The sequence below is a fragment of the Crinia signifera genome, chromosome 8 (genome assembly GCF_055691185.1).
Source record: "Crinia signifera chromosome 8, ASM5569118v1, whole genome shotgun sequence".
Lineage (NCBI taxonomy): Eukaryota > Metazoa > Chordata > Amphibia > Anura > Myobatrachidae > Crinia > Crinia signifera.
Genome location: NC_139224.1, coordinates 68,600,284 through 68,624,543, shown reverse-complemented (window position 1 = coordinate 68,624,543; position 24,260 = coordinate 68,600,284). Strand labels below are relative to the sequence as shown.

Here is a 24,260-nt window from a genome sequence, read left to right as displayed (position 1 = left end):
CTTAAGAAAAATCTTTGGTAAAGATGTGTGCTTGCCTGAAATCTTTTGTCCAGATCGGACAAAAGATTTGAAGGCTAATTTATGTGCACATCTTATGATCGCAGATCTTTCTAGTGTGTGGGCACCTTTACTACATTTATTTACAGCACAGTCCAATATACATGGACTCAATTAAGCCAAAGTTTTATGGACAGCCCCACTATGTCCCACAATGAGTTGCATGATTGCTACCACCATGCTGATTCAATATGTTTATGATCTAATGATGTGTTTAAATTCTTTACAGGATTCTCTTACTGACACTTTTTCTATTACTACTACTAAATCTAACTGACACAAAGTACAATATACTGACATCATTGTTCATTTAAGGCTCTGATACACGCACTGACAGAAACCACAGCACTGGATATATCAGATTTATCATATACCTGTCTTTACTGTAAGGAACAATAAGCAGCGGCCTTGGGAGTTTGAACACATATACATGGGGGTTCACATAGACCCATCAGGTGCTACAGTTGCACACTTGACCGAGTGGCATCTGCTTTACCAACATGTTTAAGGACTGTGGCGGCTGCTGCAGCCTTTGTATAGAAATTACAGAACACCGCACACTATGTGTCTCTAATGCTACATCTTTTCTAATGAACTCCTCACGGACAAGACACTTTCCAGTGCATGGTTGCTCCCGGTGCCACATGACCTGACCATTGTCAGGTGTGGTACGCTAAATCCTGCTACTCTGCTACCTGGTGGGACCCGGGAGTCCCAGAGGATGGATGAGAGGCAGGATTTAGAACATGATTGTGAGGAATATTTAAAGCAAAATTTCTCCAATCAGACCTGATATCTCTGACACGCCACTGCCATCTACAAAGATTGTAGTTGTCACCAACAAGGAGACTCAGGATGGCCATATACGGGATATGCGGGAGTATTGGATTTAGAGATCCTCATTTTCCATCGTGATTTTGCTATGATATAATACGCTAATATCACAGCAAGTAAAGGAGCTCATTGAGGCTGTGCAACTCCCTGCAAAGGCAGACTTGTCACTCTAGTTGTTAAGTGTCAAGCTCACATGTTATAAAGTGATCTTGTTGCACTTGGTAACAAAAACAGGATGACCACCGTTGTGAATCACACCACTATACAATTTAATGTTTTTACAATTGACCAGCAGAATCTCATAAAACATCCAGAGTTGTGTATTTAAAAGGAATGTGCCAATGGATGATGAATGGATGCAGTCAAAAGGCTAATGGCCTATGTAAAGATGGTGGGGGCAGATCAGTAGCTCCCAAAACCCCTCCTCCTGGCATATACAGAAGCTGCCCATGGGATGACCCATGTAAGGAGAGAGAGGGCATGCATTTGATTTCATCTTATGCAGAAAAGTCCCAAACTCATCTGCAAGAGAATGAACTCAGGAAAATTATTCCTATAGAACCATCTAACATTTCTACTACCACTGGTCCATTCCTGAGTTTAAAAATATTTTTTTGGAATTTACATGCATATAAAATTGTTATTATATTTAAATGGTATCTGATATGTTATCTTGATTATAAGGAACATCCCAGCTGTCCCATGTACAGCATCCTTTACAGCAAAGAAATGTATTGAGAAATTAGGATATGTTATCCCATAAGGTATATGGTATTAAAAAAAAAATCATAGAGGTACATATTTGACAGGAAAGGTATTCTGAGGAATAAGTCAATATATGGGTATTGAAGGTTGGTTGCACTCACCACTCACTAAAAGGTTTTAGTCAAAATTGAACATGTTAACAAATGCACATTGAGAACACATTATTTAGGGTGGGTGTGGAAATTACCATGAGTTGACTTGAAGTTTTGTCATCGGTTTTGTATAACATTCACACTACTCCTCAGCAGCCACTGAACCTGTCCCCTTATAAGATCATTATTTCAATTTATATATAATTTTTTTTTATTTTTGGGAGACCAGCAAACCCTATTCAACATCCAGCAGCAGACTTGTCACTCTAATTCTCACATCATCTAAAGACTTTACCAGAAAAGCAAACAAGCTTATGAAGGGATGTTGTTATAAGGTCCAGCCTGGAGACTATGCAATGGTGAGAAAATTCTTACAATTAAATGTCTCGTAGATTAAAGGAAAGACCCGTCCCTGTTAAACAAACCAATTGAATTAATGCGTCTCACTGCAAGAAGGTTTCCGACCTGGTGGTGATATCAGTTGAAAGGGAAAGATACTGATGCAGATAAATATTGTGACTTTGATTCTAATTTAATAAACTTATTTGATGATGGACCTGTCCAGGGCCCCCACACAGACCAAGACAAGGTCCACGGAATCCGGGGACATCCTTAGTGGTGTCCCTGCGGGTTGTGGGCAAGAAGAGGTTCACGGAATCGGGGGGATACCCTTAGTGGTGTCCCTGCGGGTTGTGGACAAGGTGTAAAACAATGATCCCCATGAGTGACCAAGTTTCCCATACACTCACTAACTGAAGAAGTCATTTTTGTTTTTTTAAGTTTTCATATTTTTATAGTGAATGAGGGTTACCAGGGATTGGTTGCTGGCAAGGACAGTGTGTATAGTTATCAAAGAGGTATTACTAGAGTCATGGTGGTGTATTCTACTTCTGCTTTTCAATTTAATCCCACAAGTATAGTAATAATCATAACAGACACACATATACATCATACTACTGATGCTCCCAGGTTTCGGTATGCATCAGAGGATGGTAATAAAATACTGATAGCTAATATGTTAAACTAATTAAAAGGTTTAAAATAAAAATATGAATAATAACATAAAAGTAACTAAGAACATCCACACAGGAACCATTGATAGAATACATCTAGTAAGGTATCAGTAAAGAAGAGGCATTCTAAATAAGGATGGTAACAATGGTGCAAACATAATATCTATATGCAAACTGACATTTCTTCTTTAAGACGCTTATCATGAGCTGATAAAAAGAACAATAAGGTAAACTGATTGTTGGTTATATTGTCATCTACGGTATCACTCCGGTAATGTTGGGTTAATGGCTACTTATATTTGCAGTCAAATCAAACAAATCTCTGCGTTATCAGTCTCCCACCCATGTACTAACCAGGTCCAACACTGCTTAGCTTCCAAGATCAAACGAGATTGGGCATATCCAATGTGGTATGGCTGTAAGTGAGATACAGGCACTTTTTTGCCCTCTTCTACTTTTATAACCAGGTAAGCTAAAAAAAAAGTTTCCTAACTGTATTGGCTTACTGAAAAAAATCATGTGTTGGTAATGTAAAAAGACCTACAGGACATAATATTAGCAGGTGGTCTCAAATTAACCTACTAAAGAGGCTCAACAATGTTTAGCTGCCAAAAGCAGTTGGAATTGGGCCAAAACAGTGTGGTAAGTCTTTAGGTGATGGCTATTGTGTCTGTTTGACCTCTCCCAAATGTCTGTATTGGCAATAAAAAGAAAAAGTTTCCAATTTAAATAGCTAGAGAATAAAAACAATTTGCCAGTAATGGGAAAAAACCTACAGCACCTGGTGTTCCCATGTGGTCTCCCACCCAAGTACTAACCAGGCCCAACACTGCTTAGCTTCCAAGATCAGACGAGATTGGGCGTATCCAATGTGGTATGGCTGTAGGTGAGATGCAGGCACTTTTTTGCCCTCTTCTACTTCTATAACCAGGTAAGCTAATAAAAAAGATTCCTAACTGTATTGGCTTACTGAAAAAAATCATGTGTTGGTAATGTAAAAATACCTACAGGACATAATATTAGCAGGTGGTCTCAAATTAAACTACTAAAGAGGCTCAACACTGTTTAGCTGCCAAAAGCAGTTGGAATTGTGCCGAAACAGTGTGGTAAGTCTTTAGGTTATGGCTATTGTGTCTGTTTGACCTCTCCCAAATGTCTGTATTGGCAATAAAAAGAAAACGTTTCCAATTTAAATAGCTAGAGAATAAAAACAATTTGCCAGTAATGGGAAAAAACCTACAGCACCTGGTGTTCCCATGTGGTCTCCCACCCAAGTACTAACCAGGCCCAACACTGCTTAGCTTCCAAGATCAGACGAGATTGGGCGTATCCAATGTGGTATGGCTGTAGGTGATTTACAGGCACTTTTTTGCCCTCTTCTACTTCAATAACCAGGTAAGCTAATAAAAAAGATTCCTAACTGTATTGGCTTACTGAAAAAATCATGTGTTGGTAATGTAAAAAGACCTACAGGACATGATATTAGCAGGTGGTCTCAAATTAAACTACTAAAGAGGCTCAACACTGTTTAGCTGCCAAAAGCAATTGGAATTGTGCCGAAACAGTGTGGTAAGTCTTTAGGTGATGGCTATTGTGTCTGTTTGACCTCTGCCAAATCTCTGTATTGGCAATAAAAAGAAAAAGTTTCCAATTTAAATAGCTAGAGAATAAAAACAATTTGCCAGTAATGGGAAAAAACCTACAGCACCTGGTGTTCCCATGTGGTCTCCCACCCAAGTACTAACCAGGCCCAACACTGCTTAGCTTCCAAGATCAGAAGAGATTGGGCGTATCCAATGTGGTATGGCTGTAGGTGAGATACAGGCACTTTTTTGCCCTCTTCTACTTCTATAACCAGGTAAGCTAATAAAAAAGATTCCTAACTGTATTGGCTTACTGAAAAAAATCATGTGTTGGTAATGTAAAAATACCTACAGGACATAATATTAGCAGGTGGTCTCAAATTAAACTACTAAAGAGGCTCAACACTTTTTAGCTGCCAAAAGCAGTTGGAATTGTGCCGAAACAGTGTGGTAAGTCTTTAGGTTATGGCTATTGTGTCTGTTTGACCTCTCCCAAATGTCTGTATTGGCAATAAAAAGAAAACGTTTCCAATTTAAATAGCTAGAGAATAAAAACAATTTGCCAGTAATGGGAAAAAACCTACAGCACCTGGTGTTCCCATGTGGTCTCCCACCCAAGTACTAACCAGGCCCAACACTGCTTAGCTTCCAAGATCAGACGAGATTGGGCGTATCCAATGTGGTATGGCTGTAGGTGAGATACATGCACTTTTTTGCCCTCTTCTACTTCTATAACCAGGAAAGCTAATAAAAAAGTTTCCTAACATTATTGGCTTACTGAAAAAAATTATGTGTTGGTAATGTAAAAAGACCTACAGGACATAATATTAGCAGGTGGTCTCAAATTAAACTACTAATGAGGCTCAACACTGTTTAGCTGCCAAAAGTAGTTGGAATTGGGCCGAAACAGTGTGGTAAGTCTTTAGGTGATGGCTATTGTGTCTGTTTGACCTCTCCCAAATGTCTGTATTGGCAATAAAAAGAAAAAGTTTCCAATTTAAATAGCTAGCGAATAAAAACAATTTGTCAGTAATGGGAAAAATCCTACAGCATCTGGTGTTCCCATGTGGTCTCCCACCCAAGTACTAACCAGGCCCAACACTGCTTAGCTTCCAAGATCAGACGAGATTGGGCGTATCTAATGTGGTATGGCTGTAGGTGAGATACAGTCACTTTTTTGCCCTCTTCTACTTCTATAACCAGGTAAGCTAATAAAAAAGTTTCCTAACTGTATTGGCTTACTAAAAAAAAATCATGTGTTGGTAATGTAAAAAGACCTACAGGACATAATATTAGCAGGTGGTCTCAAATTAAACTACTATTGAGGCTCAACACTGTTTAGCTGCCAAAAGCAGTTGGAATTGGGCCAAAACAGTGTGGTAAGTCTTTAGGTGATGGCTATTGTGTCTGTTTCACCTCTCTCAAATGTCTGTATTGGCAATAAAAAGAAAAAGTTTCCAATTTAAATAGCTAGAGAATAAAAACAATTTGCCAGTAATGGGAAAAAACCTACAGCACCTGGTGTTCCCATGTGGTCTGCCACCCAAGTACTAACCAGGCCCAACACTGCTGTCACAATCCTGCCAGAAGTCAGTGTGTTTGTCCTGTCTTACCTGCCTGTCAGTCTTGTTTCTCAGCCTGCTGCAGCAAGATCTGAGTATTTGCTTGTAACGAGCACCTGGGTGATTCTGATTCAGCCATTAACTCTGTGGTTACCACTTGAAAGATACAAGTTCCCTGTTGGCCTCATCCAGAGACTGTTCCAGGTGTGGCCATTCCCAATCACCCGGATGGCCAATCAGTGCTGCTCTGAGGGGTTATCCTCCCAGCCCTGCATAGACACTTTGCTTTTGCATTGTTGTCAATAACTTGGAAGGAAGCTTCAGCTTGTGTTCCTGCTTAAGCTCTGTGGTATTCCAGTTACCCAGCATTTGTATCCTGCTTCCAAGCATTCCTACACCTGTGAGCTTCCAAGACCCTGCACCAGCATTCCTACACCTGTGTGCTTCCAAGACCCTGCTCAAGCATTCCTACACCTGTGAGCTTCCAAGACCCTGCACCAGCATTCCTACACCTGTGTGCTTCCAAGACCCTGCTCCAGCATTCCTACACCTGTGTGCTTCCAAGACCCTGCACCAGTGTTCCTACACCTGTGTGCCTTCAAGACCCTGCACCAGTGTTCACCTGTTCCTGCATTACAAGTACCTGCACCAGTGTTACCCTGTACCTATATCCAGTACCTGCTTCCTGTCCCAGCACCTGTGTTCCCGAGTCGCCTGCACCTGTGCTTCCAAGTTATCTGCACCTGTGTTCATCTGTGCCAGTGTTCATCCGTAACTGTGCTTCCGAGTTACCTGCACCTGTGCTTCCAGTTACCTGCACCTGTGCTTCCAAGTTATCTGCACCTGTGTTCATCTGTGCCAGTGTTCATCCGTACCTGTGCTTCCGAGTTACCTGCACCTGTGCTTCTGAGTTACCTGTGCTTCTGAGTTACCTGTGCTTCTGAGTTACCTGTGCTTCTGAGTTACCTGTGCTTCTGAGTTACCTGTGCTTCTGAGTTACCTGTGCTTCTGAGTTACCTGTGCTTCTGAGTTACCTGCACCTGTGCTTCAGAGTTACCTGCACCTGTGCTTCAGAGTTACCTGCACCTGTGCTTCATACCTGCACCTGTGCTTCCGAGTTACCTGCACCTGTGCTTCCGAGTTACCTGCACCTGTGCTTCCGAGTTACCTGCACCTGTGCTTCCGAGTTACCTGCACCTGTGCTTCCGAGTTACCTGCACCTGTGCTTCCGAGTTACCTACACCTGTGCTTCCGAGTTACCTGCACCTGTGCTTCCGAGTTACCTGCACCTGTGCTTCCGAGTTTCCTGCACCTGTGTTCATCTGCACCAGTGTTCATCCGTTCCTGCATTTCGAGTTACCTGCACCTGTGCTTCCGAGTTACCTGCACCTGTGCTTCCGAGTTACCTGCACCTGTGCTTCCGAGTTACCTGCACCTGTGCTTCCGAGTTACCTGCACCTGTGCTTCCGAGTTTCCTGCACCTGTGCTTCCGAGTTACCTGCACCTGTGACCACTTGCACCCGCACGCTCCAGCATCTGCACCTGTGTCCACCTGTCTCTGCGAGCCTCAGTACCTGCACCCGCAACCACCTTCACCACTGCCTACAGTGCTTCCGGCACCTGCTCTCCAGTGGTCCAACTCCGTGCTTCCGGCACCTGCTCTCCAGTTGTCCAACTCCGTGCTTCCGGCACCTGCACTCTAGTGGCCCTACTCTGTGCTTTCCAGCTCCTGTGCTCCCGTGCCTCTACTACGTGCCTCCAAGTAACTTATCAGTTCCCAGCTTTCCAAAGACTTTTACAGACTTTCAAATGTCCCCTGTACCAGTTCATTATATGCAATAAACATTACCCATTTGTATCCACTTGCCTCCGTCCTGTTTCCATTGGGTTGTCAGCTAGCCACCAAGGTCACTCCCGGGTCCCAAATCCCTAGTCGTGACAGTATGCAAAAGCCCCTGGACTTGGCTAGTGACTTTAAAGTGGCTATGCAAAATCTGACAGCAATACCAATGGGAACCTACCACCACTCACTTATCCAGCTGCAAGAACTTTTGGCAAAATTTTTTACCATAATAACTCCGTTACTCAGTTACACTCCTGAGGTTGTGAAGCCCATCAGCTACAGCTCCAAAGTGAAAGGAGTCTCAGTGAAAGTGCCTGTGAAATCTGAAAGGCCTCCCAACCTTCAGAGCGAAATTTCTGTCCAGGGCAAGCGGAGGTCCCAGCTTTCAGAATCTGAACGCCAAAGACGCAGGTCTCTCCATTTATGTTTCTACTGTGGTAATCCAGACCACTTCATTGAGAATTGTTCACTCCGCAAGCCCAAGAACAAAGTGATTCTGCCCACATCCAGTCTCCAGCCCCAAGTGGGGGTCCGCAGTCTTCAGCCCCAAGTGGGGGTCCGCAGTCTTCAGCCCCAAGTGGGGGTCCGCAGTCTTCAGCCCCAAGTGGGGGTCCGCAGTCTTCAGCCCCAAGTGGGGGTCCGCAGTCTTCAGCCCCAAGTGGGGGTCCGCAGTCTTGTGTCCACTCCGGTTCCAGCCGGTTCAAGTACCTCCATTGATGATCCGGTTCCAGCCGTCAGTCAGGAGGCTCATTCGGTTCCAACCGATTCCGACACCTCTGGACCTCATCCGGTCCCATCCGTCAGTCCAGAGTCCACTCCGGTCCCAGCCGGTTCAAGTACCTCCATTGATGATCCGGTTCCAGCCGTCAGTCAGGAGGCTCATTCGGTTCCAGCCGATTCCGACACCTCTGGACCTCATCCGGTCCCATCCGTCAGTCCAGAGTCCACTCCGGTCCCAGCCGGTTCAAGTACCTCCAATGATGATCCGGTTCCAGCCGTCAGTCAGGAGGCTCATTCGGTTCCAGCCGATTCCGACACCTCTGGTTCTCATCCGGTCTTAACCGTCAGTCCAGAGTCCATGCCGGTCCCAGCCGGTTCAAGAATATTCAGGGATCATCCGTTGCCATCCATCAATCCTGAGTCCATGCCGGTCCCAGCCGGTTTAAGCATCTTCAATGATCATTCGGTCCCATCCGTCAATCCAGAGTCCCTGCCGGTCCTAGCTGGTTCAAGTACAATCGGATGTCCTCCGGTTCCAGCTGGTCCAAGTTTGTCTACTTCCACGTCTGTACTATCCTTCAGCCCAGAGACTCTATACTTTAACACAGATTTAGCTCAGTCCTCCAAGATGGAACTCTCCGAACAAGATCAAGCTCTTCTTGACCAATATATCAAAAATTTTCGGGCTGCCAGAAAACAGGCTGGTTCACAGTCGTCACCGAAGACTCAGTCCATAGATATGGAACTAAATTATATGGCTCTGTCTCCTTCCAAAGATTCCTTCGAGTTTTCTGCTGAATATCCCACATCTTCAAGGTCTGTACCCATGAGCTTAAGAGTTGGCTGTGTTTCTCTGTCTTATCCTCAAGTGGAACCTTCTACGGTACCTTGCCCCAACAAGTCTTCAGAAACCTCCAGTCAGAGCAAGGCAGTCTTAACTCTAGACATGGATTCTGATTCCGAGTATGATGAGGATTATGACTCTACCCCTTTCCCTGAAAATCCTGTTTCACCTTGCCCTGTCTTACCTCTGAGAAAAATTCAGTTAGATGCTAAAGATGGCTATCCGAAAGCCCCTGGATATCGAACAAGATTTAATTTGAGTCTTAGTGGTGCCTTAGCCTCAAGGGCCCGATCTTCTCGTCTCTCAGTTCCAGTCAAAAATACTTCAGTTATCCCTGATGAATTTGATTCTACGTCTTTCTCCAGTGGTCCTCTTCGTCCAAGTCAAGTGTTCCTTCCGGACGGAAGTCATCCTCATTATCGTGTCCAATGGAACGGGAATTCCGTTTACGTCGACGATGGATGGTCCACCTGTTCTGATGATGAGGCAGAATTGTGACTTTTCTTCAAAGTTCCTGAAGTGTCCGGTGGCCACCCGTAAAGGGGGGGTACTGTCACAATCCTGCCAGAACTCAGTGTGTTTGTCCTGTCTTACCTGCCTGTCAGTCTTGTTTCTCAGCCTGCTGCAGCAAGATCTGAGTATTTGCTTGTAACGAGCACCTGGGTGATTCTGATTCAGCCATTAACTCTGTGGTTACCACTTGAAAGATACAAGTTCCCTGTTGGCCTCATCCAGAGACTGTTCCAGGTGTGGCCATTCCCAATCACCCGGATGGCCAATCAGTGCTGCTCTGAAGGGTTATCCTCCCAGCCCTGCATAGACACTTTGCTTTTGCATTGTTGTCAATAACTTGGAAGGAAGCTTCAGCTTGTGTTCCTGCTTAAGCTCTGTGGTATTCCAGTTACCCAGCATTTGTATCCTGCTTCCAAGCATTCCTACACCTGTGAGCTTCCAAGACCCTGCACCAGCATTCCTACACCTGTGTGCTTCCAAGACCCTGCTCAAGCATTCCTACACCTGTGAGCTTCCGAAACCCTGCACCAGCATTCCTACACCTGTGTGCTTCCAAGACCCTGCTCCAGCATTCCTACACCTGTGTGCTTCCAAGACCCTGCACCAGTGTTCCTACTCCTGTGTGCCTTCAAGACCCTGCACCAGTGTTCACCTGTTCCTGCATTACAAGTACCTGCACCAGTGTTACCCTGTACCTATATCCAGTACCTGCTTCCTGTCCCAGCACCTGTGTTCCCGAGTCGCCTGCACCTGTGCTTCCAGTTACCTGCACCTGTGCTTCCAAGTTATCTGAACCTGTGTTCATCTGTGCCAGTGTTCATCCGTACCTGTGCTTCCGAGTTACCTGCACCTGTGCTTCCAGTTACCTGCACCTGTGCTTCCAAGTTATCTGCACCTGTGTTCATCTGTGCCAGTGTTCATCCGTACCTGTGCTTCCGAGTTACCTGCACCTGTGCTTCTGAGTTACCTGTGCTTCAGAGTTACCTGCACCTGTGCTTCCGAGTTACCTGCACCTGTGCTTCCGAGTTTCCTGCACCTGTGTTCATCTGCACCAGTGTTCATCCGTTCCTGCATTTCGAGTTACCTGCACCTGTGCTTCCGAGTTACCTGCACCTGTGCTTCCGAGTTACCTGCACCTGTGCTTCCGAGTTACCTGCACCTGTGCTTCCGAGTTTCCTGCACCTGTGCTTCCGAGTTACCTGCACCTGTGACCACTTGCACCCGCACGCTCCAGCATCTGCACCTGTGTCCACCTGTCTCTGCGTGCCTCAGTACCTGCACCCGCAACCGCAACCACCTTCACCACTGCCTACAGTGCTTCCGGCACCTGCTCTCCAGTGGTCCAACTCCGTGCTTCCGGCACCTGCTCTCCAGTGGTCCAACTCCGTGCTTCCGGCACCTGCACTCTAGTGGCCCTACTCTGTGCTTTCCAGCTCCTGTGCTCCCGTGCCTCTACTACGTGCCTCCAAGTAACTTATCAGTTCCCAGCTTTCCAAAGACTTTTACAGACTTTCAAATGTCCCCTGTACCAGTTCATTATATGCAATAAACATTACCCATTTGTATCCACTTGCCTCCGTCCTGTTTCCATTGGGTTGTCAGCTAGCCACCAAGGTCACTCCCGGGTCCCAAATCCCCAGTCGTGACAACTGCTTAGCTTCCAAGATCAGACGAGATTGGGCGTATCCAATGTGGTATGGCTGTAGGTGAGATACAGTCACTTTTTTGCCCTCTTCTACTTCTATAACCAGGTAAGCTAATAAAAAAGTTTCTTAACATTATTGGCTTACTGAAAAAAATCATGTGTTGGTAATGTAAAAATACCTACAGGACATAATATTAGCAGGTGGTCTCAAATTAAACTACTAAAGAGGCTCAACACTATTTAGCTGCCAAAAGCAGTTGAAATTGGTCCAAAACAGTGTGGTAAGTCTTTAGGTGATGGCTATTGTGTCTGTTTGACCTCTCCCAAATGTCTGTATTGGCAATAAAAAGAAAAAGTTTCCAATTTAAATAGATAGAGAATAAAAACAATTTGCCAGTAATGGGAAAAAACCTACAGCACCTGGTGTTCCCATGTGGTCTCCCACCCAAGTACTAACCAGGCCCAACACTGCTTAGCTTCCAAGATCAGACGAGATTGGGCGTATCCAATGTGGTATGGCTGTAGGTGAGATACAGTCACTTTTTTGCCCTCTTCTACTTCTATAACCAGGTAAGCTAATAAAAAAGTTTCCTAACATTATTGGCTTACTGAAAAAAATCATGTGTTGGTAATGTAAAAAGACCTACAGGACATAATATTAGCAGGTGGTCTCAAATTAAACTACTAATGAGGCTCAACACTGTTTAGTTGCCAAAAGCAGTTGGAATTGGGCCGAAACAGTGTGGAAAGTCTTTAGGTGATGGCTATTGTGTCTGTTTCACCTCTCTCAAATGTCTGTATTGGCAATAAAAAGAAAAAGTTTCCAATTTGAATAGCTAGGAATAAAAACAATTTGCCAGTAATGGGAAAAAACCTACAGCACCTGGTGTTCCCATGTGGTCTCCCACCCAAGTACTAACCAGGCCCAACACTGCTTAACTTCCAAGATCAGACGAGATTGGGCGTATCCAATGTGGTATGGCTGTAGGTGAGATAGAGTCACTTTTTTGCCCTCTTCTACTTCTATAACCAGGTAAGCTAATAAAAAAGTTTCCTAACATTATTGGCTTACTGAAAAAAATCATGTGTTGGTAATGTAAAAAGACCTACAGGACATAATATTAGCAGGTGGTCTCAAATTAAACTACTAATGAGGCTCAACACTGTTTAGTTGCCAAAAGCAGTTGGAATTGGGCCGAAACAGTGTGGAAAGTCTTTAGGTGATGGCTATTGTGTCTGTTTCACCTCTCTCAAATGTCTGTATTGGCAATAAAAAGAAAAAGTTTCCAATTTAAATAGCTAGGAATAAAAACAATTTGCCAGTAATGGGAAAAAACCTACAGCACCTGGTGTTCCCATATGGTTTCCCACCCAAGTACTAACCAGGCCCAACACTGCTTAGCTTCCAAGATCAGACGAGATTGGGCGTATCCAATGTGGTATGGCTGTAGGTGAGATGCAGGCACTTTTTTGCCCTCTTCTACTTCTATCTAAAGGTAAGCTAATAAAAAAGTTTCCTAACTATATTGGCTTACTGAAAAAAATCATGTGTTGGTAATGTAAAAAGACCTACAGGACATAATATTAGCAGGTAGTCTCAAATTAAACTACTAAAGAGGCTCAACACTATTTAGTTGCCAAAAGCAGTTGGAATTGGGCCGAAACAGTGTGGTAAGTCTTTAGGTGATGGCTATTGTGTCTGTTTGACCTCTTCCAAATGTCTGTATTGGCAATAAAAAGAAAAAGTTTCCAATTTAAATAGCTAGAGAATAAAAACAATTTGCCAGTAATGGGAAAAAACCTACAGCACCTGGTGTTCCCATGTGGTCTCCTACCCAAGTACTAACCAGGCCCAACAATGCTTAGCTTCCAAGATCAGACAAGATAGGGCGTATCCAATGTGGTATGGCTGTAGGTGAGATAGAGTCACTTTTTTGCCCTCTTCTACTTCTATAACCAGGTAAGCTAATAAAAAAGTTTCCTAACATTATTGGCTTACTGAAAAAAATCATGTGTTGGTAATGTAAAAATACCTACAGGACATAATATTAGCAGGTGGTCTCAAATTAAACTACTAAAGAGGCTCAACACTATTTAGCTGCCAAAAGCAGTTGGAATTGGGCCGAAACAGTGTGGTAAGTCTTTAAGTGATGGCTATTGTGTCTGTTTGACCTCTCCCAAATGTCTGTATTGGCAATAAAAAGAAAAAGTTTCCAATTTAAATAGCTAGAGAATAAAAACAATTTGCCAGTAATGGGAAAAAACCTACAGCACCTGGTGTTCCTATGTGGTCTCCCACCCAAGTACTAACCAGGCCCAACACTGCTTAGCTTCCAAGATCAGGCGTATCCAATGTGGTATGACTGTAGGTGAGATAGAGTCACTTTTTTGCCCTCTTCTACTTCTATAACCAGGTAAGCTAATAAAAAAGTTTCCTAACATTATTGGCTTACTGAAAAAAATCATGTGTTGGTAATGTAAAAAGACCTACAGGACATAATATTAGCAGGTGGTCTCAAATTAAACTACTAATGAGGCTCAACACTGTTTAGCTGCCAAAAGCAGTTAGAATTGGGCCGAAACAGTGTGGTAAGTCTTTAGGTGATGGCTATTATGTCTGTTTCTCCTCTCTCAAATGTCTGTATTGGCAATAAAAAGAAAAAGTTTCCAATTTAAATAGCTAGAAAATAAAAACAATTTGCCAGTAATGGGAAAAAACCTACAGCACCTGGTGTTCCCATGTGGTCTCCCACCCAAGTACTAACCAGGCCCAACCCTGCTTAGCTTCCAAGATCAGACGAGATTGGGCGTATCCAATGTGGTATGGCTGTAGGTGAGATGCATGCACTTTTTTGCCCTCTTTTACTTCTATCTAAAGGTAAGCTAATAAAAAAGTTTCCTAACTATATTGGCTTACTGAAAAAAATCATGTGTTGGTAATGTAAAAAGACCTACAGGACATAATATTAGCAGGTGGTCTCAAATTAAACTACTAAAGAGGCTCAATACTATTTAGCTGCCAAAAGCAGTTGGAATTGGGCCGAAACAGTGTGGTAAGTCTTTAGGTGATGGCTATTGTGTCTGTTTGACCTCTCCCAAATGTCTGTATTGGCAATAAAAAGAAAAAGTTTCCAATTTAAATAGCTAGAGAATAAAAACAATTTGCCAGTAATGGGAAAAAACCTACAGCGCCTGGTGTTCCCATGTGGTCTCCCACCCAAGTACTAACCAGGCCCAACACTGCTTAGCTTCCAAGATCAGACGAGATTGGGCGTATCCAATGTGGTATGGCTGTAGGTGAGATGCAGGCACTTGTTTGCCCTCTTCTACTTCTATCTAAAGGTAAGCTAATAAAAAAGTTTCCTAACTATATTGGCTTACTGAAAAAAATCATGTGTTGGTAATGTAAAAAGACCTACAGGACATAATGTTAGCAGGTGGTCTCAAATTAAACTACTAAAGAGGCTCAACACTATTTAGCTGCCAAAAGCAGTTGCAATTGGGCCGAAACAGTGTGGTAAGTCTTTAGGTCATGGCTATTGTGTCTGTTTGACCTCTTCCAAATGTCTGTATTGGCAATAAAAAGAAAAAGTTTCCAATTTAAATAGCTAGAGAATAAAAACAATTTGCCAGTAATGGGAAAAAACCTACAGCACCTGGTGTTCCCATGTGGTCTCCTACCCAAGTACTAACCAGGCCCAACAATGCTTAGCTTCCAAGATCAGACAAGATAGGGCGTATCCAATGTGGTATGGCTGTAGGTGAGATAGAGTCACTTTTTTGCCCTCTTCTACTTCTATAACCAGGTAAGCTAATAAAAAAGTTTCCTAACATTATTGGCTTACTGAAAAAAATCATGTGTTGGTAATGTAAAAATACCTACAGGACATAATATTAGCAGGTGGTCTCAAATTAAACTACTAAAGAGGCTCAACACTATTTAGCTGCCAAAAGCAGTTGGAATTGGGCCGAAACAGTGTGGTAAGTCTTTAAGTGATGGCTATTGTGTCTGTTTGACCTCTCCCAAATGTCTGTATTGGCAATAAAAAGAAAAAGTTTCCAATTTAAATAGCTAGAGAATAAAAACAATTTGCCAGTAATGGGAAAAAACCTATAGCACCTGGTGTTCCTATGTGGTCTCCCACCCAAGTACTAACCAGGCCCAACACTGCTTAGCTTCCAAGATCAGGCGTATCCAATGTGGTATGACTGTAGGTGAGATACAGTCACTTTTTTGCCCTCTTCTACTTCTATAACCAGGTAAGCTAATAAAAAAGTTTCCTAACATTATTGGCTTACTGAAAAAAATCATGTGTTGGTAATGTAAAAAGACCTACAGGACATAATATTAGCAGGTGGTCTCAAATTAAACTACTAATGAGGCTCAACACTGTTTAGCTGCCAAAAGCAGTTAGAATTGGGCCGAAACAGTGTGGTAAGTCTTTAGGTGATGGCTATTATGTCTGTTTCTCCTCTCTCAAATGTCTGTATTGGCAATAAAAAGAAAAAGTTTCCAATTTAAATAGCTAGAAAATAAAAACAATTTGCCAGTAATGGGAAAAAACCTACAGCACCTGGTGTTCCCATGTGGTCTCCCACCCAAGTACTAACCAGGCCCAACCCTGCTTAGCTTCCAAGATCAGACGAGATTGGGCGTATCCAATGTGGTATGGCTGTAGGTGAGATGCATGCACTTTTTTGCCCTCTTCTACTTCTATCTAAAGGTACGCTAATAAAAAAGTTTCCTAACTATATTGGCTTACTGAAAAAAATCATGTGTTGGTAATGTAAAAAGACCTACAGGACATAATATTAGCAGGTGGTCTCAAATTAAACTACTAAAGAGGCTCAATACTATTTAGCTGCCAAAAGCAGTTGGAATTGGGCCGAAACAGTGTGGTAAGTCTTTAGGTGATGGCTATTGTGTCTGTTTGACCTCTCCCAAATGTCTGTATTGGCAATAAAAAGAAAAAGTTTCCAATTTAAATAGCTAGAGAATAAAAACAATTTGCCAGTAATGGGAAAAAACCTACAGCGCCTGGTGTTCCCATGTGGTCTCCCACCCAAGTACTAACCGGGCCCAACACTGCTTAGCTTCCAAGATCAGACGAGATTGGGCGTATCCAATGTGGTATGGCTGTAGGTGAGATGCAGGCACTTGTTTGCCCTCTTCTACTTCTATCTAAAGGTAAGCTAATAAAAAAGTTTCCTAACTATATTGGCTTACTGAAAAAAATCATGTGTTGGTAATGTAAAAAGACCTACAGGACATAATGTTAGCAGGTGGTCTCAAATTAAACTACTAAAGAGGCTCAACACTATTTAGCTGCCAAAAGCAGTTGCAATTGGGCCGAAACAGTGTGGTAAGTCTTTAGGTCATGGCTATTGTGTCTGTTTGACCTCTTCCAAATGTCTGTATTGGCAATAAAAAGAAAAAGTTTCCAATTTAAATAGCTAGAGAATAAAAACAATTTGCCAGTAATGGGAAAAAACCTACAGCACCTGGTGTTCCCATGTGGTCTCCTACCCAAGCACTAACCAGGCCCAACAATGCTTAGCTTCCAAGATCAGACAAGATTGGGCGTATCCAATGTGGTATGGCTGTAGGTGAGATAGAGTCACTTTTTTGCCCTCTTCTACTTCTATAACCAGGTAAGCTAATAAAAAAGTTTCCTAACATTATTGGCTTACTGAAAAAAATCATGTGTTGGTAATGTAAAAATACCTACAGGACATAATATTAGCAGGTGGTCTCAAATTAAACTACTAAAGAGGCTCAACACTATTTAGCTGCCAAAAGCAGTTGGAATTGGGCCGAAACAGTGTGGTAAGTCTTTAAGTGATGGCTATTGTGTCTGTTTGACCTCTCCCAAATGTCTGTATTGGCAATAAAAAGAAAAAGTTTCCAATTTAAATAGCTAGAGAATAAAAACAATTTGCCAGTAATGGGAAAAAACCTACAGCACCTGGTGTTCCTATGTGGTCTCCCACCCAAATACTAACCAGGCCCAACACTGCTTAGCTTCCAAGATCAGGCGTATCCAATGTGGTATGACTGTAGGTGAGATAGAGTAACTTTTTTGCCCTCTTCTACTTCTATAACCAGGTAAGCTAATAAAAAAGTTTCCTAACATTATTGGCTTACTGAAAAAAATCATGTGTTGGTAATGTAAAAAGACCTACAGGACATAATATTAGCAGGTGGTCTCAAATTAAACTACTAATGAGGCTCAACACTGTTTAGCTGCCAAAAGCAGTTAGAATTGGGCCGAAACAGTGTGGTAAGTATTTAGGTGATGGCTATTATGTCTGTTTCTCCTCTCTCAAATGTCTGTATTGGCAATAAAAAGAAAAAGTTTCCAATTTAAATAGCTAGAAAATAAAAACAATTTGCCAGTAATGGGAAAAAACCTACAGCACCTGGTGTTCCCATGTGGTCTCCCACCCAAGTACTAACCAGGCCCAACCCTGCTTAGCTTCCAAGATCAGACGAGATTGGGCGTATCCAATGTGGTATGGCTGTAGGTGAGATGCATGCACTTTTTTGCCCTCTTCTACTTCTATCTAAGGGTAAGCTAATAAAAAAGTTTCCTAACTATATTGGCTTACTGAAAAAAATCATGTGTTGGTAATGTAAAAAGACCTACAGGACATAATATTAGCAGGTGGTCTCAAATTAAACTACTAAAGAGGCTCAATACTATTTAGCTGCCAAAAGCAGTTGGAATTGGGCCGAAACAGTGTGGTAAGTCTTTAGGTGATGGCTATTGTGTCTGTTTGACCTCTCCCAAATGTCTGTATTGGCAATAAAAAGAAAAAGTTTCCAATTTAAATAGCTAGAGAATAAAAACAATTTGCCAGTAATGGGAAAAAACCTACAGCGCCTGGTGTTCCCATGTGGTCTCCCACCCAAGTACTAACCGGGCCCAACACTGCTTAGCTTCCAAGATCAGACGAGATTGGGCGTATCCAATGTGGTATGGCTGTAGGTGAGATGCAGGCACTTGTTTGCCCTCTTCTACTTCTATCTAAAGGTAAGCTAATAAAAAAGTTTCCTAACTATATTGGCTTACTGAAAAAAATCATGTGTTGGTAATGTAAAAAGACCTACAGGACATAATGTTAGCAGGTGGTCTCAAATTAAACTACTAAAGAGGCTCAACACTATTTAGCTGCCAAAAGCAGTTGCAATTGGGCCGAAACAGTGTGGTAAGTCTTTAGGTCATGGCTATTGTGTCTGTTTGACCTCTTCCAAATGTCTGTATTGGCAATAAAAAGAAAAAGTTTCCAATTTAAATAGCTAGAGAATAAAAACAATTTGCCAGTAATGGGAAAAAACCTACAGCACCTGGTGTTCCCATGTGGTCTCCTACCCAAGCACTAACCAGGCCCAACAATGCTTAGCTTCCAAGATCAGACAAGATTGGGCGTATCCAATGTGGTATGGCTGTAGGTGAGATAGAGTCACTTTTTTGCCCTCTTCTACTTCTATAACCAGGTAAGCTAATAAAAAAGTTTCCTAACTATATTGGCTTACTGAAAAAAATCATGTGTTGGTAATGTAAAAAGACCTACAGGACATAATGTTAGCAGGTGGTCTCAAATTAAACTACTAAAGAGGCTCAACACTATTTAGCTGCCAAAAGCAGTTGCAATTGGGCCGAAACAGTGTGGTAAGTCTTTAGGTCATGGCTATTGTGTCTGTTTCACCTCTTCCAAATGTCTGTATTGGCAATAAAAAAAAAAAGTTTCCAATTTAAATAGCTAGAGAATAAAAACAATTTGCCAGTAATGGGAAAAAACCTACAGCACCTGGTGTTCCCATGTGGTCTCCTACCCAAGTACTAACCAGGCCCAACAATGCTTAGCTTCCAAGATCAGACAAGATAGGGCGTATCCAATGTGGTATGGCTGTAGGTGAGATAGAGTCACTTTTTTGCCCTCTTCTACTTCTATAACCAGGTAAGCTAATAAAAAAGTTTCCTAACATTATTGGCTTACTGAAAAAAATCATGTGTTGGTAATGTAAAAAGACCTACAGGACATAATATTAGCAGGTGGTCTCAAATTAAACTACTAAAGAGGCTCAATACTATTTAGCTGCCAAAAGCAGTTGGAATTGGGCCGAAACAGTGTGGTAAGTCTTTAGGTGATGGCTATTGTGTCTGTTTGACCTCTCCCAAATGTCTGTATTGGCAATAAAAAGAAAAAGTTTCCAATTTAAATAGCTAGAGAATAAAAACAATTTGCCAGTAATGGGAAAAAACCTACAGCGCCTGGTGTTCCCATGTGGTCTCCCACCCAAGTACTAACCGGGCCCAACACTGCTTAGCTTCCAAGATCAGACGAGATTGGGCGTATCCAATGTGGTATGGCTGTAGGTGAGATGCAGGCACTTGTTTGCCCTCTTCTACTTCTATCTAAAGGTAAGCTAATAAAAAAGTTTCCTAACTATATTGGCTTACTGAAAAAAATCATGTGTTGGTAATGTAAAAAGACCTACAGGACATAATGTTAGCAGGTGGTCTCAAATTAAACTACTAAAGAGGCTCAACACTATTTAGCTGCCAAAAGCAGTTGCAATTGGGCCGAAACAGTGTGGTAAGTCTTTAGGTCATGGCTATTGTGTCTGTTTGACCTCTTCCAAATGTCTGTATTGGCAATAAAAAGAAAAAGTTTCCAATTTAAATAGCTAGAGAATAAAAACAATTTGCCAGTAATGGGAAAAAACCTACAGCACCTGGTGTTCCCATGTGGTCTCCTACCCAAGCACTAACCAGGCCCAACAATGCTTAGCTTCCAAGATCAGACAAGATTGGGCGTATCCAATGTGGTATGGCTGTAGGTGAGATAGAGTCACTTTTTTGCCCTCTTCTACTTCTATAACCAGGTAAGCTAATAAAAAAGTTTCCTAACATTATTGGCTTACTGAAAAAAATCATGTGTTGGTAATGTAAAAATACCTACAGGACATAATATTAGCAGGTGGTCTCAAATTAAACTATTAAAGAGGCTCAACACTATTTAGCTGCCAAAAGCAGTTGGAATTGGGCCGAAACAGTGTGGTAAGTCTTTAAGTGATGGCTATTGTGTCTGTTTGACCTCTCCCAAATGTCTGTATTGGCAATAAAAAGAAAAAGTTTCCAATTTAAATAGCTAGAGAATAAAAACAATTTGCCAGTAATGGGAAAAAACCTACAGCACCTGGTGTTCCTATGTGGTCTCCCACCCAAGTACTAACCAGGCCCAACACTGCTTAGCTTCCAAGATCAGGCGTATCCAATGTGGTATGACTGTAGGTGAGATAGAGTAACTTTTTTGCCCTCTTCTACTTCTATAACCAGGTAAGCTAATAAAAAAGTTTCCTAACATTATTGGCTTACTGAAAAAAATCATGTGTTGGTAATGTAAAAAGACCTACAGGACATAATATTAGCAGGTGGTCTCAAATTAAACTACTAATGAGGCTCAACACTGTTTAGCTGCCAAAAGCAGTTAGAATTGGGCCGAAACAGTGTGGTAAGTATTTAGGTGATGGCTATTATGTCTGTTTCTCCTCTCTCAAATGTCTGTATTGGCAATAAAAAGAAAAAGTTTCCAATTTAAATAGCTAGAAAATAAAAACAATTTGCCAGTAATGGGAAAAAACCTACAGCACCTGGTGTTCCCATGTGGTCTCCCACCCAAGTACTAACCAGGCCCAACCCTGCTTAGCTTCCAAGATCAGACGAGATTGGGCGTATCCAATGTGGTATGGCTGTAGGTGAGATGCATGCACTTTTTTGCCCTCTTCTACTTCTATCTAAGGGTAAGCTAATAAAAAAGTTTCCTAACTATATTGGCTTACTGAAAAAAATCATGTGTTGGTAATGTAAAAAGACCTACAGGACATAATATTAGCAGGTGGTCTCAAATTAAACTACTAAAGAGGCTCAATACTATTTAGCTGCCAAAAGCAGTTGGAATTGGGCCGAAACAGTGTGGTAAGTCTTTAGGTGATGGCTATTGTGTCTGTTTGACCTCTCCCAAATGTCTGTATTGGCAATAAAAAGAAAAAGTTTCCAATTTAAATAGCTAGAGAATAAAAACAATTTGCCAGTAATGGGAAAAAACCTACAGCGCCTGGTGTTCCCATGTGGTCTCCCACCCAAGTACTAACCGGGCCCAACACTGCTTAGCTTCCAAGATCAGACGAGATTGGGCGTATCCAATGTGGTATGGCTGTAGGTGAGATGCAGGCACTTGTTTGCCCTCTTCTACTTCTATCTAAAGGTAAGCTAATAAAAAAGTTTCCTAACTATATTGGCTTACTGAAAAAAATCATGTGTTGGTAATGTAAAAAGACCTACAGGACATAATGTTAGCAGGTGGTCTCAAATTAAACTACTAAAGAGGCTCAACACTATTTAGCTGCCAAAAGCAGTTGCAATTGGGCCGAAACAGTGTGGTAAGTCTTTAGGTCATGGCTATTGTGTCTGTTTGACCTCTTCCAAATGTCTGTATTGGCAATAAAAAGAAAAAGTTTCCAATTTAAATAGCTAGAGAATAAAAACAATTTGCCAGTAATGGGAAAAAACCTACAGCACCTGGTGTTCCCATGTGGTCTCCTACCCAAGCACTAACCAGGCCCAACAATGCTTAGCTTCCAAGATCAGACAAGATTGGGCGTATCCAATGTGGTATGGCTGTAGGTGAGATAGAGTCACTTTTTTGCCCTCTTCTACTTCTATAACCAGGTAAGCTAATAAAAAAGTTTCCTAACTATATTGGCTTACTGAAAAAAATCATGTGTTGGTAATGTAAAAAGACCTACAGGACATAATGTTAGCAGGTGGTCTCAAATTAAACTACTAAAGAGGCTCAACACTATTTAGCTGCCAAAAGCAGTTGCAATTGGGCCGAAACAGTGTGGTAAGTCTTTAGGTCATGGCTATTGTGTCTGTTTCACCTCTTCCAAATGTCTGTATTGGCAATAAAAAGAAAAAGTTTCCAATTTAAATAGCTAGAGAATAAAAACAATTTGCCAGTAATGGGAAAAAACCTACAGCACCTGGTGTTCCCATGTGGTCTCCTACCCAAGTACTAACCAGGCCCAACAATGCTTAGCTTCCAAGATCAGACAAGATAGGGCGTATCCAATGTGGTATGGCTGTAGGTGAGATAGAGTCACTTTTTTGCCCTCTTCTACTTCTATAACCAGGTAAGCTAATAAAAAAGTTTCCTAACATTATTGGCTTACTGAAAAAAATCATGTGTTGGTAATGTAAAAATACCTACAGGACATAATATTAGCAGGTGGTCTCAAATTAAACTACTAAAGAGGCTCAACACTATTTAGCTGCCAAAAGCAGTTGAAATTGGGCCGAAACAGTGTGGTAAGTCTTTAAGTGATGGCTATTGTGTCTGTTTGACCTCTCCCAAATGTCTGTATTGGCAATAAAAAGAAAAAGTTTCCAATTTAAATAGCTAGAGAATAAAAACAATTTGCCAGTAATGGGAAAAAACCTACAGCACCTGGTGTTCCTATGTGGTCTCCCACCCAAGTACTAACCAGGCCCAACACTGCTTAGCTTCCAAGATCAGGCGTATCCAATGTGGTATGACTGTAGGTGAGATAGAGTCACTTTTTTGCCCTCTTCTACTTCTATAACCAGGTAAGCTAATAAAAAAGTTTCCTAACATTATTGGCTTACTGAAAAAAATCATGTGTTGGTAATGTAAAAAGACATACAGGACATAATATTAGCAGGTGGTCTCAAATTAAACTACTAATGAGGCTCAACACTGTTTAGCTGCCAAAAGCAGTTAGAATTGGGCCGAAACAGTGTGGTAAGTCTTTAGGTGATGGCTATTATGTCTGTTTCTCCTCTCTCAAATGTCTGTATTGGCAATAAAAAGAAAAAGTTTCCAATTTAAATAGCTAGAGAATAAAAACAATTTGCCAGTAATGGGAAAAAACCTACAGCACCTGGTGTTCCCATGTGGTCTCCTACCCAAGCACTAACCAGGCCCAACAATGCTTAGTTTCCAAGATCAGACAAGATTGGGCGTATCCAATGTGGTATGGCTGTAGGTGAGATAGAGTCACTTTTTTGCCCTCTTCTACTTCTATAACCAGGTAAGCTAATAAAAAAGTTTCCTAACATTATTGGCTTACTGAAAAAAATCATGTGTTGGTAATGTAAAAATACCTACAGGACATAATATTAGCAGGTGGTCTCAAATTAAACTACTAAAGAGGCTCAACACTATTTAGCTGCCAAAAGCAGTTGGAATTGGGCCGAAACAGTGTGGTAAGTCTTTAAGTGATGGCTATTGTGTCTGTTTGACCTCTCCCAAATGTCTGTATTGGCAATAAAAAGAAAAAGTTTCCAATTTAAATAGCTAGAGAATAAAAACAATTTGCCAGTAATGGGAAAAAACCTACAGCACCTGGTGTTCCTATGTGGTCTCCCACCCAAGTACTAACCAGGCCCAACACTGCTTAGCTTCCAAGATCAGGCGTATCCAATGTGGTATGACTGTAGGTGAGATAGAGTCACTTTTTTGCCCTCTTCTACTTCTATAACCAGGTAAGCTAATAAAAAAGTTTCCTAACATTATTGGCTTACTGAAAAAAATCATGTGTTGGTAATGTAAAAAGACCTACAGGACATAATATTAGCAGGTGGTCTCAAATTAAACTACTAATGAGGCTCAACACTGTTTAGCTGCCAAAAGCAGTTAGAATTGGGCCGAAACAGTGTGGTAAGTATTTAGGTGATGGCTATTATGTCTGTTTCTCCTCTC

The 24,260-nt window shown here is 41.9% G+C and overlaps 25 non-coding genes and 7 pseudogenes across 25 annotated transcripts; all 32 read right to left on the bottom strand.

Annotated features, from left to right (window-relative positions):
* Positions 1–3,530: 3,530 nt before the first annotated feature.
* Positions 3,531–3,649, bottom strand: LOC146027453 (5S ribosomal RNA). Its single transcript, XR_014454854.1, has one exon. It is a non-coding gene; the product is annotated as a 5S ribosomal RNA (ribosomal RNA).
* Positions 3,650–3,994: 345 nt separating this feature from the next.
* On the bottom strand, positions 3,995–4,113 carry LOC146027441 (5S ribosomal RNA). Its single transcript, XR_014454842.1, has one exon. It is a non-coding gene; the product is annotated as a 5S ribosomal RNA (ribosomal RNA).
* Positions 4,114–4,457: 344 nt separating this feature from the next.
* On the bottom strand, positions 4,458–4,576 carry LOC146030822 (5S ribosomal RNA). Its single transcript, XR_014456306.1, has one exon. It is a non-coding gene; the product is annotated as a 5S ribosomal RNA (ribosomal RNA).
* A 345-nt stretch (positions 4,577–4,921) lies between these two features.
* Positions 4,922–5,040, bottom strand: LOC146027429 (5S ribosomal RNA). Its single transcript, XR_014454830.1, has one exon. It is a non-coding gene; the product is annotated as a 5S ribosomal RNA (ribosomal RNA).
* A 345-nt stretch (positions 5,041–5,385) lies between these two features.
* Positions 5,386–5,504, bottom strand: LOC146035052 (5S ribosomal RNA). Its single transcript, XR_014460455.1, has one exon. It is a non-coding gene; the product is annotated as a 5S ribosomal RNA (ribosomal RNA).
* A 6,375-nt stretch (positions 5,505–11,879) lies between these two features.
* Positions 11,880–11,998, bottom strand: LOC146027417 (5S ribosomal RNA). The gene has a single exon (XR_014454819.1). It is a non-coding gene; the product is annotated as a 5S ribosomal RNA (ribosomal RNA).
* Positions 11,999–12,342: 344 nt separating this feature from the next.
* On the bottom strand, positions 12,343–12,461 carry LOC146030458 (5S ribosomal RNA). The gene has a single exon (XR_014455951.1). It is a non-coding gene; the product is annotated as a 5S ribosomal RNA (ribosomal RNA).
* Positions 12,462–12,805: 344 nt separating this feature from the next.
* Positions 12,806–12,924, bottom strand: LOC146031461 (5S ribosomal RNA). Its single transcript, XR_014456928.1, has one exon. It is a non-coding gene; the product is annotated as a 5S ribosomal RNA (ribosomal RNA).
* Positions 12,925–13,269: 345 nt separating this feature from the next.
* LOC146027507 (5S ribosomal RNA) lies at positions 13,270–13,388 on the bottom strand. The gene has a single exon (XR_014454906.1). It is a non-coding gene; the product is annotated as a 5S ribosomal RNA (ribosomal RNA).
* A 345-nt stretch (positions 13,389–13,733) lies between these two features.
* Positions 13,734–13,842, bottom strand: LOC146029183 (5S ribosomal RNA; annotated as a pseudogene).
* A 345-nt stretch (positions 13,843–14,187) lies between these two features.
* LOC146031454 (5S ribosomal RNA) lies at positions 14,188–14,306 on the bottom strand. The gene has a single exon (XR_014456921.1). It is a non-coding gene; the product is annotated as a 5S ribosomal RNA (ribosomal RNA).
* Positions 14,307–14,651: 345 nt separating this feature from the next.
* On the bottom strand, positions 14,652–14,770 carry LOC146031055 (5S ribosomal RNA). Its single transcript, XR_014456533.1, has one exon. It is a non-coding gene; the product is annotated as a 5S ribosomal RNA (ribosomal RNA).
* Positions 14,771–15,115: 345 nt separating this feature from the next.
* On the bottom strand, positions 15,116–15,234 carry LOC146027506 (5S ribosomal RNA). The gene has a single exon (XR_014454905.1). It is a non-coding gene; the product is annotated as a 5S ribosomal RNA (ribosomal RNA).
* Positions 15,235–15,579: 345 nt separating this feature from the next.
* Positions 15,580–15,688, bottom strand: LOC146029518 (5S ribosomal RNA; annotated as a pseudogene).
* A 345-nt stretch (positions 15,689–16,033) lies between these two features.
* On the bottom strand, positions 16,034–16,152 carry LOC146031453 (5S ribosomal RNA). The gene has a single exon (XR_014456920.1). It is a non-coding gene; the product is annotated as a 5S ribosomal RNA (ribosomal RNA).
* Positions 16,153–16,497: 345 nt separating this feature from the next.
* LOC146031321 (5S ribosomal RNA) lies at positions 16,498–16,616 on the bottom strand. The gene has a single exon (XR_014456789.1). It is a non-coding gene; the product is annotated as a 5S ribosomal RNA (ribosomal RNA).
* Positions 16,617–16,961: 345 nt separating this feature from the next.
* LOC146027744 (5S ribosomal RNA) lies at positions 16,962–17,080 on the bottom strand. Its single transcript, XR_014455131.1, has one exon. It is a non-coding gene; the product is annotated as a 5S ribosomal RNA (ribosomal RNA).
* A 345-nt stretch (positions 17,081–17,425) lies between these two features.
* Positions 17,426–17,534, bottom strand: LOC146029450 (5S ribosomal RNA; annotated as a pseudogene).
* Positions 17,535–17,879: 345 nt separating this feature from the next.
* LOC146031452 (5S ribosomal RNA) lies at positions 17,880–17,998 on the bottom strand. Its single transcript, XR_014456919.1, has one exon. It is a non-coding gene; the product is annotated as a 5S ribosomal RNA (ribosomal RNA).
* A 345-nt stretch (positions 17,999–18,343) lies between these two features.
* Positions 18,344–18,462, bottom strand: LOC146031320 (5S ribosomal RNA). Its single transcript, XR_014456788.1, has one exon. It is a non-coding gene; the product is annotated as a 5S ribosomal RNA (ribosomal RNA).
* A 345-nt stretch (positions 18,463–18,807) lies between these two features.
* LOC146027742 (5S ribosomal RNA) lies at positions 18,808–18,926 on the bottom strand. The gene has a single exon (XR_014455129.1). It is a non-coding gene; the product is annotated as a 5S ribosomal RNA (ribosomal RNA).
* Positions 18,927–19,271: 345 nt separating this feature from the next.
* On the bottom strand, positions 19,272–19,390 carry LOC146027504 (5S ribosomal RNA). The gene has a single exon (XR_014454903.1). It is a non-coding gene; the product is annotated as a 5S ribosomal RNA (ribosomal RNA).
* A 345-nt stretch (positions 19,391–19,735) lies between these two features.
* On the bottom strand, positions 19,736–19,854 carry LOC146031319 (5S ribosomal RNA). Its single transcript, XR_014456787.1, has one exon. It is a non-coding gene; the product is annotated as a 5S ribosomal RNA (ribosomal RNA).
* Positions 19,855–20,199: 345 nt separating this feature from the next.
* LOC146027741 (5S ribosomal RNA) lies at positions 20,200–20,318 on the bottom strand. Its single transcript, XR_014455127.1, has one exon. It is a non-coding gene; the product is annotated as a 5S ribosomal RNA (ribosomal RNA).
* A 345-nt stretch (positions 20,319–20,663) lies between these two features.
* LOC146029182 (5S ribosomal RNA) lies at positions 20,664–20,772 on the bottom strand (annotated as a pseudogene).
* Positions 20,773–21,117: 345 nt separating this feature from the next.
* On the bottom strand, positions 21,118–21,236 carry LOC146031451 (5S ribosomal RNA). The gene has a single exon (XR_014456918.1). It is a non-coding gene; the product is annotated as a 5S ribosomal RNA (ribosomal RNA).
* Positions 21,237–21,581: 345 nt separating this feature from the next.
* LOC146031318 (5S ribosomal RNA) lies at positions 21,582–21,700 on the bottom strand. Its single transcript, XR_014456786.1, has one exon. It is a non-coding gene; the product is annotated as a 5S ribosomal RNA (ribosomal RNA).
* A 345-nt stretch (positions 21,701–22,045) lies between these two features.
* LOC146027740 (5S ribosomal RNA) lies at positions 22,046–22,164 on the bottom strand. Its single transcript, XR_014455126.1, has one exon. It is a non-coding gene; the product is annotated as a 5S ribosomal RNA (ribosomal RNA).
* Positions 22,165–22,509: 345 nt separating this feature from the next.
* Positions 22,510–22,628, bottom strand: LOC146027503 (5S ribosomal RNA). Its single transcript, XR_014454902.1, has one exon. It is a non-coding gene; the product is annotated as a 5S ribosomal RNA (ribosomal RNA).
* Positions 22,629–22,973: 345 nt separating this feature from the next.
* On the bottom strand, positions 22,974–23,082 carry LOC146029181 (5S ribosomal RNA; annotated as a pseudogene).
* Positions 23,083–23,427: 345 nt separating this feature from the next.
* LOC146028533 (5S ribosomal RNA) lies at positions 23,428–23,546 on the bottom strand (annotated as a pseudogene).
* Positions 23,547–23,891: 345 nt separating this feature from the next.
* Positions 23,892–24,000, bottom strand: LOC146029179 (5S ribosomal RNA; annotated as a pseudogene).
* Positions 24,001–24,260: the final 260 nt, after the last annotated feature.